The sequence below is a fragment of the Sus scrofa genome, chromosome 10 (genome assembly GCF_054392235.1).
Source record: "Sus scrofa isolate SSC_HxYL_T2T_F1_AM1 chromosome 10, Sscrofa_HxYL_maternal_Yorkshire_Landrace_v2.0, whole genome shotgun sequence".
NCBI lineage: Eukaryota > Metazoa > Chordata > Mammalia > Artiodactyla > Suidae > Sus > Sus scrofa.
In genome coordinates this window covers 64,100,406-64,120,282 of record NC_139392.1, presented here as the reverse complement: position 1 = coordinate 64,120,282, position 19,877 = coordinate 64,100,406, and the positions used below count along the sequence as shown (strand labels likewise).

General features: G+C 36.0%; 1 protein-coding gene across 14 annotated transcripts in view; it reads right to left on the bottom strand.

Annotated features, from left to right (window-relative positions):
- Positions 1 to 19,877, bottom strand: part of LINGO2 (leucine rich repeat and Ig domain containing 2) — a 1,289,481-nt gene that overhangs the window by 598,492 nt on the left and 671,112 nt on the right. For 2 of the 14 annotated variants that reach the window (XM_084979864.1, XM_021064193.2), the window contains exon 1: positions 12,396 to 12,604. The exons of the other annotated variants lie outside the window; for them this stretch is intronic. The gene's annotated coding sequence lies outside the window, so the exon portion shown is untranslated. Of the gene's footprint in view, positions 1 to 12,395; positions 12,605 to 19,877 lie in introns of those variants that run through there. 14 annotated transcript variants of the gene reach the window in all.

The window sequence follows — 19,877 nt, the reverse complement described above, 5'->3', positions numbered from 1 at the left end:
ACCATTCAAAAAATATATAAATATCACTGTGCATGTGTACATCTTTTTTTCAACACTAGTTAATGAATCACAGGCATTGGCTTAATTTGTGTTGTACTTTCTACTTTTCATGTACTATTGAGTCCTATAAACATTTTGCCTTTAAAGAATATTATCACAAGATCTTTTATTTTTTGTTTTATTTTCTTCATCTCTTCAACAAATTAAGACAAATAAAGAGGTAGTATCATGCATATATCCTGGTTTAGTTAGGACTCTCTTCTTTGGAAATGCTGAGCAGTGTGTAACTCATTAAAGCATTTATTGAACAGTCTGTGCTCTGCTTAACAAATTATTCCTTTCTCACAACCAGCGGTGGCTACCATCAAACTTTTGAATAATATTTATGGAAATTTAGGATGCTACAAAAAGTTACAGCCCCATAAATGGAGTTGTAGAATGGCAGAACTGCCAGACAAAGAAATGTTACTTGTAGTATACAGCCTTCTTTATACCTAACATTTTCATGAAGGAAAAACTATTTATAAGCCAAGTCTATAGATTATCTTTTCATCCTCTTATCTGGGATTTTTTTTTGCAGAGCTGCCATTCTTAATTTTTGATGGGGTCAAATTTATCAAGTTTGATAGAACATGCTTTTGCTATCAAGTAAGAGAACTTTTGACCTAGCATTAGATCCTGAAGATTTTCTCCTTTTGTTGTTATTGTTTTTTTTGTTTTTTTGTTTTGTCTTTTTTTTTAGGACCACACCTGCAGCGTATGGAAGTTCCCAGGCTAGGAGTTGAATCAGAGCTGCAGCTGCTAGCCTAGGCCACAGCCATGGCAACACCAGATCTGAGCTGCCCTTGAGACCTATGCCATGGTTCACAGCCAAATCTTTAACCCACTGAGCTAGGTCAGGGATTGAACCCACATCCCCATGGATACTAGTTGGTTCTTAACCCTGTGAGTCACAACAGGAACTCTCTTTCTCTCTCTCTCTCTAGTTTGATGTTTAGAAATTTATTTTTGTTTAAAGTATGAGGTCTACAGTTTGCAGGATGGGGGGATGCACTGGGGGTATGGGATGGAAATACTATAAAACTGGACTGTGATGATCATTGTACAACTCTAAATGTAATAAAGTCATTGAGTAATAAAAAGGAGTCCAAAAAGAAATAATAAAAGGACATTCACCCAAGTGATTGGCAATACACACACAGAAAAATAAAAAAATAAAGTATGAGTTCTAGGTCAAGGTTCATTTTCCAATTTTTATGCTATAAGAATGTCATTAATTTTCATATTTCATTTTGTATCCCCAGTATTTTTATGCATTTTTTTAAAAAATTAGGCCTAAGAGTTTGTGTATAAAATCTTTTGGATTTTCATTATACATATAACATCATAAGAAAAAATAAGGTAGTTTTCCCTCAACACCTCTTCTGTTTTCCTGCAGCATTTGTTACAATCTTCAGCAGAATACTGAGAAAAATGGCAGATTTTGGTTTGGGCCCTTACTTTAAGAATTTTTCTCAAATTTTATTATTTATCACATAATGTAGATAAGGTAAAGCAATTCTCTTTTACTAGTTTATCGAAATTTTTGTTTGAATATTTATAGGATTTTATTGACCATTATGTCTCTTCATGCTGAAAAGACAAGGTTCTATTATTTGTTAAGAGATCTATGATGATTCATTTTTGCTGCTCAAGAACAAATCTCATTTTTAATTTTTTTTTTCTTTTTACTGCTGCACCTGTGACACATGGAAGTTCCCAGGCTAGGGGTTGAATCCAAGCTTCTGCTGCATACTTATGCCACAGCCACAGCAATGCCTATCTGACTTGCATCTGTGACCTACACCATGCCTTGCACAAACACCAGATCCTTAACCCACTGAGCAAGGCCAGGGATCAAAGCCACATTTTCATAGAGAATATGCTGGGTTCTTAACCTGCTGAGCCACAATAGGAACTCTTTTTTTTTTTTTAATTTCTAGTTCTGTGCTGGATTACACTTTTTAGGATACTGTTAAAACTGTTTGATGATGTTTTGAGTGGAAAACTTACATATCACATATTTGAAAATATCTTTTTTGGTCTCATAAAAGTGTTCAGCTGGGTATATAATTTTATCTAAATGTTTTGTGTTCTTTCTCTAAGCCCATTGTAAATACAAGTCCTTCATTTTCTGTTATCTAATGTGACTGGTGAAAGATCTGTGTTCATAGTTAAGTCTAGTGCCATTACAATGGAGGTAATCCTTCCATTTTGGCAGCTATTAAGATTCTATTTCCAAAATTTCTTACTGATCTTTTTATGCACCTGTCCATTTTATTTTTGTAGTTGTTTAATATTTTCTTGTTCTTATAGTTTAAATGAAACATTTACTTTCATTTTGAGCATACTAGGCATCCTTTTTAAAGTCTTTGTCAGATTGTTTCATATAATTAGGTTCACTGGAAGTAAATCCATATTCAAAATCCTGATTTGGGGAGTTCCTTTTGTGGCTCAGCAGTAACAAATCCAAGTAGTATGCCATGGGTACATGGTTTTGATCCCTGGCCCTTGCCCTGCTCACTGGCTTAAGGATCCAGCATTGCCATGAGCTATGGTGTAGGTCACAGACATGGCTTGCATCTGGCGTTGCTGTGGTTGTGGCATAGGCCAGTAGCTGAAGCTCCAATTTAACCCCTAGCCTGGGAATTTCCATGAACCTCAGCTGTGGCCTAAAATACTTAGTTGTCTACTTTTCTTTGAAGATATGCTCATTTTTAATGATTTGCAGGTTTATTTTTAAAGTGTGACATTTTGTTTATTTTTCTCTCTTCTCAACCCTTCATCTCTAACAGGGGAATCAATACCTTCACACAGCCCCTGGGTACCTGGCTAACTAGTCTGGTGACCAAGCTGTCACTCTCTTCCAAACCTCTCTAACTTCGTGCTTTCCTCTAAAGCATCATCATTGGGACGTTTTAATTCCCTCTGATCCACAGGAGGTGAACTACAGTCTACTGTTGCCAGCTCTCAGGCCAGGTGTTCAAAGAGCTCCTCAGTCACCATTTTGTTTCCTTTCTAGTCCATGGAGGATTTCTGTCTAGTTTTGTTTTTGTTTGTTTATTTGTTAGAGTCCAGCTATGTCTTTGCTTTCTCTTTATGGATTTTATCAAATTGTTCTAGGTATTAGATCCAAGAGAATATATCAAAACACACCTGTCATCTTGCCCTGAATACTCTCATTCTGTCTTTAGTCCACTCTGTTCAGACTTTCATCCTCCCAGGAAACTTCTTGGCAGAGTCACCAGTAAAACATCCATCCTGTCAAATCTAATGGTCAGGTTTCATCTCAGCAGTGGCTGACACAAGCGATCATTTTCTCCTTGCTGATATAGTTTCTTTTCTTGTTTTTTTTTTTTTTTAAACAGTCTACCCTTCTTATTTTTCTCTCAGTGAATGAAATGGACACAATTTCATAATTTCACAAATGGCTGGCTCATCTTTCTCTCAAATTTTAATCATTGAAGTGTCCCAGTTCTCCTCAGATATTTCCTCTCTCTCTGAAATTATCTCCTATGTTATCTTATTTAGTGACATGGATATAATATATATGAATATTATATAATAAATATAATATACATTATAATGTTTCATATATATTATAATATGTAATTCATAAGTTTTAATATATTGCATGTATATAAACACACACACACACATATATATATATAAACTTTCCCGTTTTTTCTCCTTTTACCTCTAGAGTCACCTATACACTGTTTCTGCTTATCCACTCATCCCACAAAAAAAATCTATTAGAGCTAATAAATGAACTTAGCAAGGTAGTAGGATACAAGAGCAATATATTTCATTTCATTTCTTTACACTAACAATTAAATGTCAGAACAAAGAAAGTAAGAAAAAAATCCTGTTTAATTAAAAAAATTAAAAAAAAAGAAAACAACAGTGTAGGACTCATCCTAACCAAGGAGGTGAAATGACGTATACATTGAGAACTATAAAACACTAATAACGGAAACTGAACATGATAAAAACAAATGGAAAGATATTACATGTTTTATGATTGGAATAATATTGTTAAAATGGCCATAATACCCAAAGCAATCTACAGATTTAATGTGTTCCCTATCAAATCACCCATGACATTTTTCACAAAACTAAAAAAAAAAAAAAAAGAAAAAAAAATCCTAAAATTTATAAAGAACCACACAAGATCCCAAATTGCCAAAACAATTCTGAGGCCAAAAAAAAAAAAAAAAAAAAAAAGTCCTTCGGCATAAGCAGACTTCAGATAATACTACAAAGCTACAGTAATTAAAACTGTGGTATTGGCATAAAAAAAGACATATGGATCAATGGGACAGAACAGAGGGTTCTGAGAGTGAACCCATACACCTACAATTAATTAATTTTTGATAAAGGAGGCAAAACTCTTCAGCAAGAGGTACTGGGAAAGCTGGACAACCTCATGAGAATCAGTGAAACTAGAACATTCCCTCACACCATAATAAAAATAAATTCAAAATGGCTTAAGGACTCAAATATAAGACATGACACCATGAAACTCCTAGAAGAGAACACAGGTAAAACATTCTTGAACAAAAATTGTAGTAATATTTTCTTATATTGATCTCCTAAGGGAAAAAAAATAAAAGCAAAAACAAACAAATGAGACGTAATCAAACTTGCAAACTTTTGCACAGCAAAGGAAACCATTAACAAAACCAAATGACAACCTATAGAATGGGAGAAAATATTTACAAATGATTCAAGTGATGAGAACTTAATTTCTAAAATATGTAAACGGCCCATACATTTCCATATCTAAACACAAAAACAACCTAATCAAAAAATGGGCAGAACACCTAAACAGACATTTCTCTAAAGAAGATATACAGATGGAAAACAAGCACATGAAATGATGTTCCACGTTGCTAATTTATAGAAATGTGAACTAAACCTGCTATAAGGCATCACTTCATTCCAGTCGCAATGACCATCATCAAAAAGTCTACAAATTTCCTGAGGAGGGTGTGGAGAAAATAGAAGCCTCCTACACGACTGGTGGGAATGTAAATTGGTGCAGCCACTATGGAGGCTCCTTAAAATATCCAGAAAAAAAATGAAAAATTCTAATTTGAAAATGTATATGCACCCTAAAGCTCACAGTAGCACTATTTACAATAGTCAAGTCATGGAAGCAATCAAGTGTCCGTCAACAGACGATATGAAGGGATTCCTCCCATCTAGTTAATCCAGTTAATTAATACATCCATACACATGTATACACATATTATATATACACACACATAATATATACATACACACATATATTAACATATATGTATATATATATAATACATGTGTAAATATTTATACAGCTCTTGTATCCTATAGGATCTGTATAAATATATGTTTAATAATATATGTGTTAACATTTAAGTTCTACTCTTTCAGAAAACTTCAATTATAAAATAGTGTTATCAACTACAGTCATCATGTTATATACATCATGTTATACATTAGATATTCAGACCTTATTCATTTTGCCATTCTTTTAAAAGCCTCAATCATCACTGGATATTTTAATATTTATTGGTAACTTGTTATCTGTCTATCTCACCCATTAAAATGCAAGTTCCCTAAAGGCAGGCATTTGGTTTCTCGTATTCACTACTGTTTTCTTAGCATCTAGAAGAGAATACCTTATACCCAAGAGGAATTCAAGAAATATTTGTGGAATTAATAAATTACAGCTTCCACTAATGATCAGGAACCTAACTCAATCAGCTAATCCAGCTCCTATACTAAGGAAATAGTATAAAGTATTTTTATATGTAGTAATTAGAAGCATAGAGAAAATAACATTTTTCAGCTTTCTTCATTAAAGATACTTTACTTATACCCTAAGTAAGAACACAAGAAACAATAATATGGAAAATGTTATCTTCAAAGGCATTTAACATAATTATACCTCTGTCACCTTTTGAGTCCTTTTTAACTGTGTGTTTTAGATTTCAGCACCTCTATTCTCAATGACTGGATATGTGTAAAATGTTTTACCTCCCACATTTAAATTCCTTCTAAATAAATGACCTTTGCCTCGCCTTTGAGAGTTATGCCTGATAAAGCCTAAAATTTAATGCAATAATAATCCTCAGAGTGATTTGTTGTGATTGTAATATCATTCCATTGTAGGCTCTTCTGACATGCCTTACTATAATCTAAATTAAAACCTACTTGGGATTTAGAGACAGCATAATAAGAGTCTATGGCTTTTTTCACAGAAGTAAAGTCATGTTATACATTCCCGATACCAAGAGACCTTAGAGATTATGTCATCTAAACTTCTAATTGTACAGGTGAGCAAACTTAGGCCCTGGAGAATTGAAGACAGTTAAGTAATTGTATAGCCGGGGCCAGATTCTTGGACTCTGACTGTCTAATTAATACTCCTTACACTTTCCCATAACCTTCTCTCTTCTTTTGTTTAGATCTGTCTCTGTAAATATTTCATTACTATATTCACTGCACAGCTACATATTCATTGTCCACTCTGTTCTAGTTATTCTTTGAAATTAAGGACATGCAGAGGTAAAGAAGGCAGATAGGGTCCATGTCCTCAGCATGCTACTATTTCTTACTCACACATGGCTTCTGCAAAGATTTACTGAAATAGCCTCCCCACTCCTCTTCAATTTACCATTTTCTTTCTTTCTTTCTTTTTTTTTTTTTTAAGGGCCACACCAGCAGCATCTGGAGGTACCCAGGCTAGGGGTTAAATCAGAGCTACAGCTGCTGGCAAAGCCACAGCCACAGCAACATCAGATCCAAGCCACAGCCACAGCAACATCAGATCCAACCTACACCACAGCTCATGGCAATGCTGGATCCTTAACCCACGGACGGAGGTCAGGGATTGAACCTTCAACCTCATGGTTCATAGTCGGATTTGTTTCTCCTGTACCACAACGGAAACTCTCACTTTACCATTTTCTTTCCAAGCTTCACTTTCTTCAGATAAGCAGAGCATTCCTATTCAAAATATCACTGAGCAGTAAGCCTGACACAGATTCTCAGAGCTTTCTCTGCTCCTCTCACTGCCGCAGTCTGGGCCATATGCCCTGGATTTGTGCTTCCTCAGCACTGCATGCTTTACCTCTGTCAGAGCACCGTTACTTATAAAGAAAGGTATTTACCTACTTACTTGGCATTCCATTCTCTTAAACTATGATCTACTAGAGGGAAGGAACTTGTAGCCTATTTACTCCAGTATCTCTAATATCTGCATAGTACCTGCAATAGAGTAAGTGCTCAATAAATATTTACTGATGACTAAATTGAGAATGTCTGCATAGATATAAGGTCTTATATGAACCATATACATCTCACTGTAAATGCATTTATAGAAACAAACTCTTCCTGCTAGGGTTATTTGCACCTTAATAGCTCCAAACTAAGCATTAGCAAATAATGTCAAAAATATCCAGTACATTTCTAGGACTACAGTTGACCCTGGAGGAACACAAGTTTGAACTATGGTGAGTCCACTTGAGATATTTCACAATAGTTAACACTACAGTTACAACACGATGGGTGGTGGGTTGAATCTGTGGATGGCAAACCACAAATAGGGAGGAACCGTGGATACAGAGGAACCACATCTGCATGGAAGACTGATTATAAGTTATATCAGAATTTCCTACTGCCCAGAGACTGGGTGCCCATAAAACCCATGTTGCTCAAGAGTCAACTGCACTTTCTTCTCCCCACTGACATCACATATTCTCCAGGCCTTCTCTCAGCAGTGGACAGCTCCTAGCACTACAACGATCTCCTTTCTTCCACCTCAGATAAAGTGCTGCTACTAGCCTTTTAATGCAAGCAGAGATAGGCTCTGTCAGACTTCTGAGAAAACCACTTTGGTTTTCAGTTAAACACCAGGTTGATTTTTAAATTGCCACATGATGACTTGTAGCTAAAGAAGTCCATGATATAGAGAATTTGGATGTTTGTCAGAAGCTGTCTTTCAGGGTTGAGCTCTTGTCTGTGATCAGTGAGCAAAGGCCTATGGTCTACTTTCAGAAACAGAAAACAAGAGTAAATTCCTCAGCACCCAAATAAAAATCCACATATTACAGTTTAGTTATTACACAGACCAATTTATGGTTCTTTCTCAACTGGAATTGGATATGGTAGAGTCGATAGATTCACTCAGATCTAAATTCTTATCTTTCACTGGGGCATGCTCTCCAATTCAACACTGTTCACACTTTGTATTGGGAATGGGAAAACACTCTAGGTTGTCTCTGCATTAAAGGAAGCTACAGGGAATGTGCTATATAATTGTCTTTGAATTGTATTACAAATAACTCCACAGGAGACACTAAAATTGGCCTACTATCTACTAAATACTGAGAAAAAGAATGTCAACACGCCATCTATTATTTGAAGCACTGATATTATTTGGTCTTGCCACACATGCACATGCACACACACAATCATCTTCTCAAACAAATCAGTACCTTATTTAAAATACAACACACTTCTTCATTTCTCTCCATCATTAAGGATTAAATGGTGTTCCAATTATTAGCAGAAACAGTTCCCTGGTATTCTTCCTGAGGTTAGGGTGAGTATCATTCAGAGTAATTCTAAATCAGAGAAATCATTGTTGAAAGTTCCTCGTGTTTCCTCCTTTCTTTCAGGAACTCCAGGTTGAACACTTTCACTGGGCTCCATTTGGTCACTAACAGACTTTAAACATTGTAATAACCATTCTTCTTTCAATATCAGAAGTGGAATTGTGGGAAAGAGTATAAACACAAGATGTAATTAATGTAACCCTCTTTTGATAATAAATACGTATCTATGGAATTTAGCATTAGAGAAACTAAAATTAAACCCCTGTTCTTCCACATATTAGTTGTACTAATTTAAGACTCAATTTACACATAATAAATAAATAAGTAAAATGAAAAATTGTTTAACTTATTGTCTTTTTAGGGCTGCAGTCGTGGCATATGGAGGTTCCCAGGCTAGGGGTCAAATCGGTGCTGCAGCCCCCAGCCTATGCCACAGCAGCACAGGATCTGAGCCATGTCTGCGACCTACACCACAGCTCACAGCAACACTGGACCCAATGAGCAAGGCCAGGGATTGAACCTGCATCCTCATGGATGCTAGTGAGATTCATTTCTGCTGAGTCACAACAGGAACTCCTCAATTTTGCATTTTAAATGCCATACGTGTCCAGAGCCTAAGACTCCATTTTTCATACATTAATGGTCTAATGGATTATATACCTTCAGCTTTACTTTATTCTTCATCACCAACAATGTACAATACCATAGTGTACAGTCCAGGGACACTCTCTCACTTAAAATGGTGGGCCTAGAGTTTCTGTCATGGCTCAGTGGTTAACGAATTGGACTCGGATTGCGGGTTTGATCCCTGGCCTTGCTCAATGGGTTAAGGATCTGGCATTGCTGTGAGCTGTGGTGTAGGTCGCAGAGGCGGCTCAGATGCCACGTTGCTGTGGCTGTGGCGTAGGCCGGCAGCTACAGCTCCAATTAGACCCCTAGCCTGGGAACCTCCATGTGCCTCGAGAGCGGCCCTAGAAAAGGCAAAAAGACAATAAATAAATAAATAAATAAATAAATAAATAAATAAATAAATAAAATAAAATAAAATAAAATAAAATAAAATAAAACAGTGGGCTTTCCTGAGGCTTCAAAATCCTACCTAAACTATCCCATCAGGCCAACTGTTAAGATAAACTGCAAAAAACGTTATCTGCCATCCCTGATCTAGCTACTCAGTTACTGCTCTGGGAGATATAAAAGAGTTTGAAACACAACATCTGTTGTAAAAACCTGTAAATATCTGGTTGGTTAGCCAAATAACACAAACATAAAATAGTATAAGGTTGAATAGTTTCTTTCCAGGTTTTTAAGTCAATAAATATAAATCCAAAGAAGAATGATGAAATGAAAGAGCATGAGAAAGTGGAAAGGACTTGAAACCTAAAAAAATGTATTTAAAAAAAAAAATCCTACGTCTTTCCTTCTTCCTTTAACTGGTTGTTCAATCTTCACTCCATTTGTTAACCTCTCTGGGCATCAATTTCTTCTTCTTTAAAATAAGGGGATTAAACTTGACATGGTATTTTCCCACTCGAACACTCTGTGATTAGGGCTAGAGGAATCAGCATGAAATGATCCTGGAGATTTGGGGAGTGATAAAGGGTCCACAACGTCTTCGAAATGACCATTAAGATATGAGTTGAATTCCAGCTCATAAGAGCAGATAAAGATGGTAGCCCAGATGGGAAAATATCGTGAGCAATGGCTCTTGCTCAGACAATTCTAGACGAGTTTAAAAACACAATAAATGGTGATGAGGATGATGATGAGGATAATGGAAAATATTTTAGGTTATAGCAATACATCACAATGTACCATCTGCCATTCCATTTTGAGCAAATCACCCCTCAGGCAATAACTACACTTGCCAGATTTTACACAAAATGTACAATACAGTTTTGCTCAAATAAAAACCATCTAAAACTGGAATGTCTTTGCCCCAACAGCAACAAAGAAAGAGTGTGATGTCTTCATTAATATGTTAATTTTCCCCATTTCCTATCTGAATAAACATAAAGACCCTATGCACAGGCTGACCCAATTAACACTCTGCAGTTGTTTCTTTGAAACTTTTAAGAGTATCTTCCCCAAAGCTACTGTATGAGAAAAATAAAACCTGGAGGAATTTGAGATTTCATGGTAAAACAGAGTTAAAAGAATAGACCTATGGCAGAACTCAATAAGGTTTTCAATCACTAAAATAAAAATCAGTAACATATTACATAAAGATATCAGTGACATATTTTGAATCAGTAATATTGAAATTTTGACTATTGAGTTTCCTGTCATTTTTGATCATGATAAACTTCTCAGGATCCCCCTTCTCCAAATTTATATATATAAGTTTTTTTTATTATTTTGTATTTTTTTGCTTTTTAGGGCCGCACCCACGGCACATGGATATTCCCAGGCTAGGGATCCAATCAGAGCTGCAGCTGCCAGCCTACACCACAGCCACAGCAATGCCAGATCCTTAACCCACTCAGCAAGGCTAGGGATTGAACCCGCAACCTCATGTTTCCTAGTCAGATTCATTTCTGCTGCTCCATGACGGGAACTCCTATATAAATTTTATATATATATATATATATATATAAATATATATATATTTTTAAAGAGCCCTTGAGCACTTTTTTTTTTTTCAATCTAGTCCTTTTCCCTAACATCTTATGCCATTCCTCATAATCCCCATACGCTAAGTCCCTGCCATGTTCTCAGAGATGCAGTGATCAGACTTGCCAGATTTAGCAAAGAAAAACACAGAATGCCAATTTAAATTTCAGATAAATAATAAAAGTATTTTTAGAGGAATATGCCCCATATAATATTTGGGACATACTTATAGACAGTTCATATGAAATGGACGTAACTCAACATCATATATTTTGTCTGGCAACCTTAATATTGACTGAAATGACTGAAAGAAAATATCTCTGAACAAACACTTTTTAGGCATTTTCTACAAAATCTCTTAAAAGAATATACTATTAGTTTTCCACATAGTAATGCCTTGTCAAAGTGCATACCCATAGTCTCTTTTGCAGCAACCCTTGCCTCTTCCATCCCATACAATTCTAGAAGTTCGAAGGCAATTGTTATCTTTGCTACACTGTCCCTTTTTTTTCTTTTCTGAGTTTTAAGATTATATTGTTGCATTATCCTTTATCTACTTTTTCCCCTTTTCTAAAAACCAGTGTCCCCTTTTTCTAATTATATCTAACAATTTGCATTGTCTGATTTCATATTCATGTTGAAACAAAGACAGAATAAAATTTGCATATACTCTCCTAGATTCTTGCATACATTGTGGAAACATTATCTTAGGCATCTATAGTTTTGACTCAGCCAAAATACCAAGATAAATTCAGAAATATTTATATAAAAATTATTAGCAATTTACCATTAGGCTATATATTTAAATTCTAAATGAGTCACTTTATTTATATTAATGTTTCTGAATAAACAACTAGGATTTTGCCACACGTTAAGGGCCAGTTGTTGAAATTTGCAGAGTGCTATAAAGGAAATTTAGTTTGTCTTCAAAGGGCAAAAAAAAAAAAAAAATAGCTTTGTGTGTGAAAATTCTGGAGCATTTCCAATGCAAAACTTTAAAAAGCATTGAATTATTCATTTTTATTTGGAAAATATTATGAGCTAACAGCTGAACAAATAAAATAGCATGTTAAAATTGTAGTTATTGGTATCTAAAGACATAAAAATGGTTTTTAAATTGTTATGAGAGCTTTTTACCTTATTTTACAAACTGGTAATGTTCCAGTAAGAGTCATTCAGATATACAAAAATGAGGCAAGTATTAAGTGGCAAGATCTTGAACGGAGGGCCGAGACTCTCATTCTCATTCCTTATAAAAGCAGAAGTCAGGTGATTTTTAACAGAGGTTTTCCACCTCTGTTTTCCCATAGGAAATGTAGGGATAATACTTTCTTCAAGAGCTTGGGCTGAGGAAAAAGAAAAGTGAAATAGACTTTACCAATTTAATCTCTACCTCTCTCTTTCTCTGTCCAAATTTCACCCATGGCAGAGGAATTTACACTACCATGTTTTTCAGAAGTGAGGTTGGAGAAATAATTGCAAGGCTGAGTGGAAAAGTGAGGGAAATTAGGCAAAGGAAAAAGAGGAAGAAAGAGAAAATGTGAGTTCAGCAAACCAGAATCAGATGCTGCTTTAGTTATTTTCTCATATTCAGCTACAAGACATCATGAGACTTGCAAGTGCCAAACAATCTTTTTGTTGTTGATGATTTTTTTTGTTTGTTTGTTTGTTTTGATTCTCAAGGTACCTTCACAGACTTTTCTTCCTAAATGCATTTCCTGTCCATCACTGAGCTCCTCCCCCATCCCCACCCCCACGAAAAAGGAGGCCTTGGCCACTTTCATTTGTGACGGGAGGAAATAAACAAAACAAAGGTTTTGAACTGGCACTGAGATTGAAGATTTTATTTATTTGGGCTGCGTGTGGGGCATATGAAAGTTCCCAGGCTAGGGGTCCAATTGGAGCTGCAGCTGCTGGCCTACAACACAGCTAGAGCACTGCAGGATCCAGGCCATGCCTCTGACCTATACCACAGCTCACAGCAATGCCTGATCCTTAACCCACTGAGTGAGGCCAGGGACTGAACTCGCATACTCATGGATACAAGTCAGGTTACCGCCGAGCCACAACAAGAACTCCCTGAGGATACTTCTTCAAGTTAATGTTCCTTACACATTTATTATACATTTATTCAACATTTGATGGAGAGATGAAACTGAGGAGACAAAAAGAACAGGATCTCTAAGTACAATATTCCATCACCCACTAGACCTCCAAACAGTGCAGCTCTGAACTCAGCTAAAGAAAGGAAAGTTAACCATAGCAGCCCACACTGGAAGGCTGAGAGTAGAGGTTCGGGGGTTGGGCATTAAAAAAATTCCTTCCAAATATATAGACTCTCTCCCTGAGAGTTCTTGTAAATGAAATCTCCTCCTCCTTCACACATTTCTAATGGACTGAAATCCAGCCTGCCCTTTGTCGGTCTTGGCAGAGCAATACCTTGAACGCTGTTCATAATACCTGTTGTCATACAAGGGAGGACTCAGGACATAAATAGGGCATTGGGATCCTGATTGAGTTGAGAATCTCAAACTTAGGTTGATGAATTATAACAGGTAATGAATGAGTTCTGTGAGCATCTGGCAGTGCTGAGACCTGAAAGTGATTGCAGACTGTGTACATCCTTTTGTCAGTAGACTGTGCCTTTGAAAAATATTATGTTGAGAACAGGTGTTTTAGTTTTTAATAAAAGAAAGCTGTAATATAATGAGAGCTTACTAAATGGTAACTAATATTTACTTCAGTATTTCCAGTACCTAGAAAAGTACTTGAATTAGGAGACATACATGAAATATTTGAAAAATGGTTAAATTAGCTTAAATGTGATGGCATTTTTTTTTTCTGGTTGGGGAGTAATATTATTTCTTTCAGGTTTAAATATCTATATTAGAATGCCATGTTAAAGATGAAGCTACATAATAAACATGAAGAAACACTTCTGGGACCTATAAAACTGCTAAACAAATCAAATATATTATTGTAGTTAGGCTATTTCAATTTAGTCAAGGGCTGTGAACCAATTGATATAAGCAAAAACATGATTAGCAATTCATTTCCTTCTTATCAAATTAGCCAAGAAGACACCTGAGGTGGGTTCACAATGAAATTATCACCTAGTTTTCATGAAATCTCATTCTATTCTTTTTGACCCATGAATGAATGATACCTAAATACAATACAAAGATTCAGAGAGGATTTAAAGGATGCATTTTCATTGATTAAAATTTGTCACAAGAAATACAGTATCTAAATTGCTAGTATTTAGTGACTTGCCATTTACTGAACACCCAAACGTAAAGGATACTGTTAATGAACATCTTCTTTGCTACAGGCATCTTTGGTAAGAATTCTATTTTCATTCCCACAAAATCACATAAGTAGACATTATTATGTGCATTCAATCTAAAGAGGAAACAAACTGGGAAAGGTGTGTTAGGTGAGGGTTGGGAGAGCTCAGGCCATATCAGAAGGGTGGCTTCTACTCAATCCCAGACAACTGTTGCCCTGAGGGACATTTCTAGTTTTGCTAATGCTTTTGCCCTTTCAAGGGAAGATAGAATTGGGATTTTTGACTCCTTCCAAATTTTCTAATGTAGTCAACAAATTCTACTGAACAAAATTCATCACCAACCTTGAATAGTTGAGGCTAACACAGCTGAAGACCCCTATCCAGTTCACAGAATTTCAGCTTATTACTGCTGTACTGTTTTACTTTCTAGGATGCCAGGCTGAATCTATTGCTTCCTTTCCTTGAGGATTAATTCCTTTGCTCTCTATGTACTTTCCCCTAACTTAGGAGGTTGGTACTTGCATCATTAGCTTTGCAAAGAAAATCTGAGTCTTCATTAATTAAATATTGTTACAAATAATGCTACAAAACAACTATAAAATATCAGTGGAACACAACAAATAAGTGAGTATTTCTTGCTCATGAGTTTGTAGATCAGCTGGGGGACCTGTGCTTCAGGCTGAGGTATTTGAAGTAGCTCTGCTTCATGTTGCCTCTTGGCTTTTTGCTTCTCCACATGTCTAATATCATCTCTCAAGAACTCGTAGGCTAGCCAGGGCCATGTTTGCTTCATGTGACGGCAGAGACCCAAGAGGAAAAGTGGAAATATATAAGCTTTCTTAAAGGCTAGATTTGAGTCTGATAAACTATTATTTCTATGTACATACTATTGGCCAAACAAATCACATGGCTAAGTCCAAAGTCAAGGGGTAGAGAATTCATTCTTCTCAGGACAGGTCATGACAAGAGTATGGATGCAGGGAGGGAAGTAGACTTGGATCCAAGCATTCAACCTACTATAGAGTTCCTCGCTTTGATACTTGATACCAGAGTTCATTGACTTTATCAAAAACATGTTAAGGTCATGCCTGGGAGTGTTTTCTGGACCCTCTGGAGGTTTTCTTTCTTCTACTTGACAGCTAGACAATGCCTTGTATTATAGCAATTCTCTCTTGATTTTCCCATTTCTCACTAACACTCCATAATAGTGTCATTCTTATTTTGTTCTTTCTAATAAAATTGGTTTAATTTCCTGTCTTATTTTTTATACAACACTGCTTACTTATTAAAATGTTTGCTTCCCTTAAAAAGCGCTTACATACTGAAAAATCAGCAAACTAAAAAGCCATTAAATTATTCTACTGAATTAAACATAGAAACCTAGAGCAACAAAATAGAAATTAATATTGCACCATCAGAGAAAAAGTATTTATATACTTAAATCTCTCTTGTACAGCAGCATCAATGCAGTTCAATTTAAAGCTTTACTTATTATTCATGGCACATTATTCTGGTGTATTGTCAAAAAAATTTTTTAAGAAAAGATGTTCCATTATTTTATGGATTAAGTAAAATTAAAAACTTCTATTTATGCATATATAAACTTTTTAAAAGCATAAATGCAACAGGACAGTATATATCTGCAGTTTTAACAATGACTTCTATATTTGCTCCAAAAACTCCACTCAAAAGAAATTACTATAAGGCTATGGTAGCTGTTTTAAAAAATATTCATTTCAGGAGTTCCCACTTCGGTGCAGTGGGTTAAGATTCCAACTGTAGTGGTTAGTGTCACTCTGGAGGTATGGGTTGCATCCTGGCCCAGCACAGTGGATTAAAGGATCTGGCATTGCCACAGCTATGGCATAGGTTACAGCTGCAGCTTGGATTTAAACCTCTGGCCCAGGAATTTCCATATGCTGTGGATGCAGCCATTTAAAAAAAAAAAAATGTTCATTGCATTATTCATTATAGTAATTGCCACAGGAAAAAAAAATCTAAAATCCAACAATTCAGGAATTTAATTTAAATTTCATCATATTCATGCAATGGAATACTAGGCCCCTTTGAAAAGCATGCCTTATGAGAATGCCAGGTTAAGGGGGCAATGGGCATAAACTAATTTGCAGGAGGATGACACATTTTCAAAACTATATTCAATATGGCATAGACTTTTGGATGGGTCATAGGTTATACCAATATTTTGATAAAAGCTATAAACCTTCTACCTAGAAAAATGCACTCATGTGCACAAAAAAAACAAAACAGCAAATCACTGGGAGCAGAGGGTGGAGGGGAAGGTTAAGTGAACTTCCAAAAGCCATTTCTGATATGTTGGGTATATATTGCCATGATTAAAAACAGCTTAATTTTTATTTTTTAGGAAGTATGCAAACTTAGAAAATATTCATAAACTTCAGCAGCATGGTGGGGAAAATTTTTACCATAAACACAAAGAAATGCTGAGTGATACCAAGTTCATACACACACATGTATACATATAGTCACTGAGCGAAACCAATGACCTGCACTTCCACATCTGTAGTAGTGGAAACAAACAGAGAAGCCTAAACCAGAAGAGGGGAGGTTATTGATATCATGAGAATTGGTTGAACCTTCCAGGGAGGATCTAAACTCTAGCTCTAGGCTTTTAATGCTCCTGGGGATAGAAGATGTGACAGTTGGCCTCTGCTAAACAAAAGAGCTGGATTTGAGACTCCTGCACAAAGGAGGTCTGTATTGACCAAGAAATATGATGTTTTGTTTATTTTATTATGTTTGACTTCAATAATAAGACAATATTGATTTTGTTGGGGATCTGGCCACTCCGGATTCAGAGGCTTGGGTGTTCTTGACTAGAGATAGAATTTAGGTAAGAACATGGACTCTGTTCTGAAAAAGCAGATAGAGGAAGCTGGAGATATACATTGCCAATAACAGCTTTTTAACTCTGTGCCTAAGTATGGTGGAGAAACTTACCGATATGTTAGCCAATTTTACACTGTCTTATTTTTGACTTAGAATTTCTTTCCTTCCCTCCCTCAAGTAACTCAGAAGCCCACGGATATTTACTCCATAGAAAAACAAACACTGTGTTTCTTCAAGGAATCATTTTAAGTGTGGTCACAGTTTTTTCCAAGCAATTTTCAATATTTTCCAGTTAAGTTAAAAGCAAAAGTAAGGTCACCGCAAAAATATACCTGCCATTGTACATCTAGCACAGCTAGCAATAATGCACGCGTGAGAATCTTCCCTCACCCAAAGCCAGTGATGTGGGAGAACCTTGAATAAGGCAGTCATGCACACGCAACAGAGGTAGATAAGGGGTGGTCACTTGGGTCACTGCAGAGCTCATTCAAAGTGCTGAATATATTCAGTGTGCTCTAATTCCCTGAAAAGCTGTGAAAAATACAACTCCAAGTCAAAAATCTAGTCAAGATCCCACCAACAAGCAATCCACCTGACAGAATTTGAATACACCATGTATCACAATTATAAAACATGGCACTTGGTATGATGTAACTTTTAAGGCAAAGTGATACATGACAGTTACAGATGTGCTACTACTGTGATTTAGAAATCTTGGGAGGGTTATGGCAATGCGAGAAGTAATACTATTTTCCCAGGTAACAAGGATGATTCTTACATGTGGTTTAGAATACATCTCCTTTCTTGACAGGCATTATAATACCACAACTTGTGGAGTCTAGCTGACTGAAGTTCAAATCCATTCTCCAAGTCTTAGTGGCAATGGAACTTTGGCCCAGTTTACCTAACTTATTGGAATCTCAGGTTCTTCAAATGTAGAGAAGAAGTAACCATGCCCTTTGTCTTAGGGCCATACTAATGATTGAAAAAGACAAGGCACAAAAGGGCTTAGTGCAAATTTGGATACAATTATTACTCAATACTGTGAGTTCTTTTCAAATGATTTCTCTGAACTTCCCTTATTGTACCACATCAGTCTGCTCCTAGTCCCTGCTAAAATGTTCCTTGTCCCTTTTGCATGTAACCACATACATTTCTAGGATGTCTGATATAGGTAGAACTTTAAGAGATACTAGGTCACTATGGCACATGTCTCTCATTAAGAAAGGACCATTCATTGAGGTAGACAATATCATGCATCATTTACAATGGATTAATTCATTCTCATAACATAATCATTGTCCCCCCCCCCTTTTTTTTTCATAGATGATGAAAAGTAAGAAATTATGAGAGCTAGTAACTAGGAGAGAGAGACTTCAAACTGACATCTCTCAGACTCTAAACTCAAGATACCTATTTCCAACAGTGCCTTGGTTACGGTTGACTTGTATCCTCCCAGATTCATATGTTAAAGTCCTAACCCCAAGGATGTGAGCTTATCTGGAAACAAGGTTATCATAGATACAACTCATTAAGATGAGACCATACCAGATAAGGATGGGTCCCTAAGCCAACATGAATAATATGCTTACCAAAAGGAAAATATGGACACAGTCATGCCCACAGGAAGATTGTTGTGTGAAGTTGGAGACAGCAGTCAGAGTGATGCAGCAGAAGACAAGGGATGGCACAGATGGCAAGCAAAGCATTAGAAGATAGGGAAAAACCCTGGGACAGAATGTTCCTCACAGACCTCAGAAGGAACCAACTCAGCTGATACTTGACTTTAAACTTCTAGTCTCCAGACTGTGAGAGAATTTCTAAAGTTTAAACCACCTAGTTATGCTACTTGGTTACGTCAGCCCTAGTAAACTAAGAGTCTTATTTGAAATTATTCAGATTTCCTCTTTTTTTAAATTCCCTTTTAATTAGTATTATCTGCATATGTGGTCTTGCTAATATTTAGAATACCAACCACTTTTGATCAAAAAACAATGTATCATATAAGAAAAATGGTCATGGACTTTTGTTGCTCAGAACCACTTCCTTCTACAAACATGGGGAAATGTTGGATAAAACAGGTCCAAAAATATTTTAAAATGGACAGCTAAATCAAAAATACATATTAGACCAAGCTGAAGAGAAATTTAGTAAACTGAAAACAGAATTAAGGATATTACCTAGCATTCAGCTCAGAGGATGAGTTAGACATAACAGAAGTTAATACATGGAAAACATGATGAAAAGTAATAATACCTGTACAATAGTAAGTCTATAAGAACAGAACAGAGAGAGTAGGGGAGGGAGGGGCAATATTCAAAGTCAAAATGAATGAATATCATCCATAATTGAGTAAAGACATATATGAGTCAAAGAAATGTGATGTGCATCAAAAACGATAAAGGATAAATCCATACTCCAATGTTTCATTATGAAAAATCTTCCTAAATAGAAAAGACTAA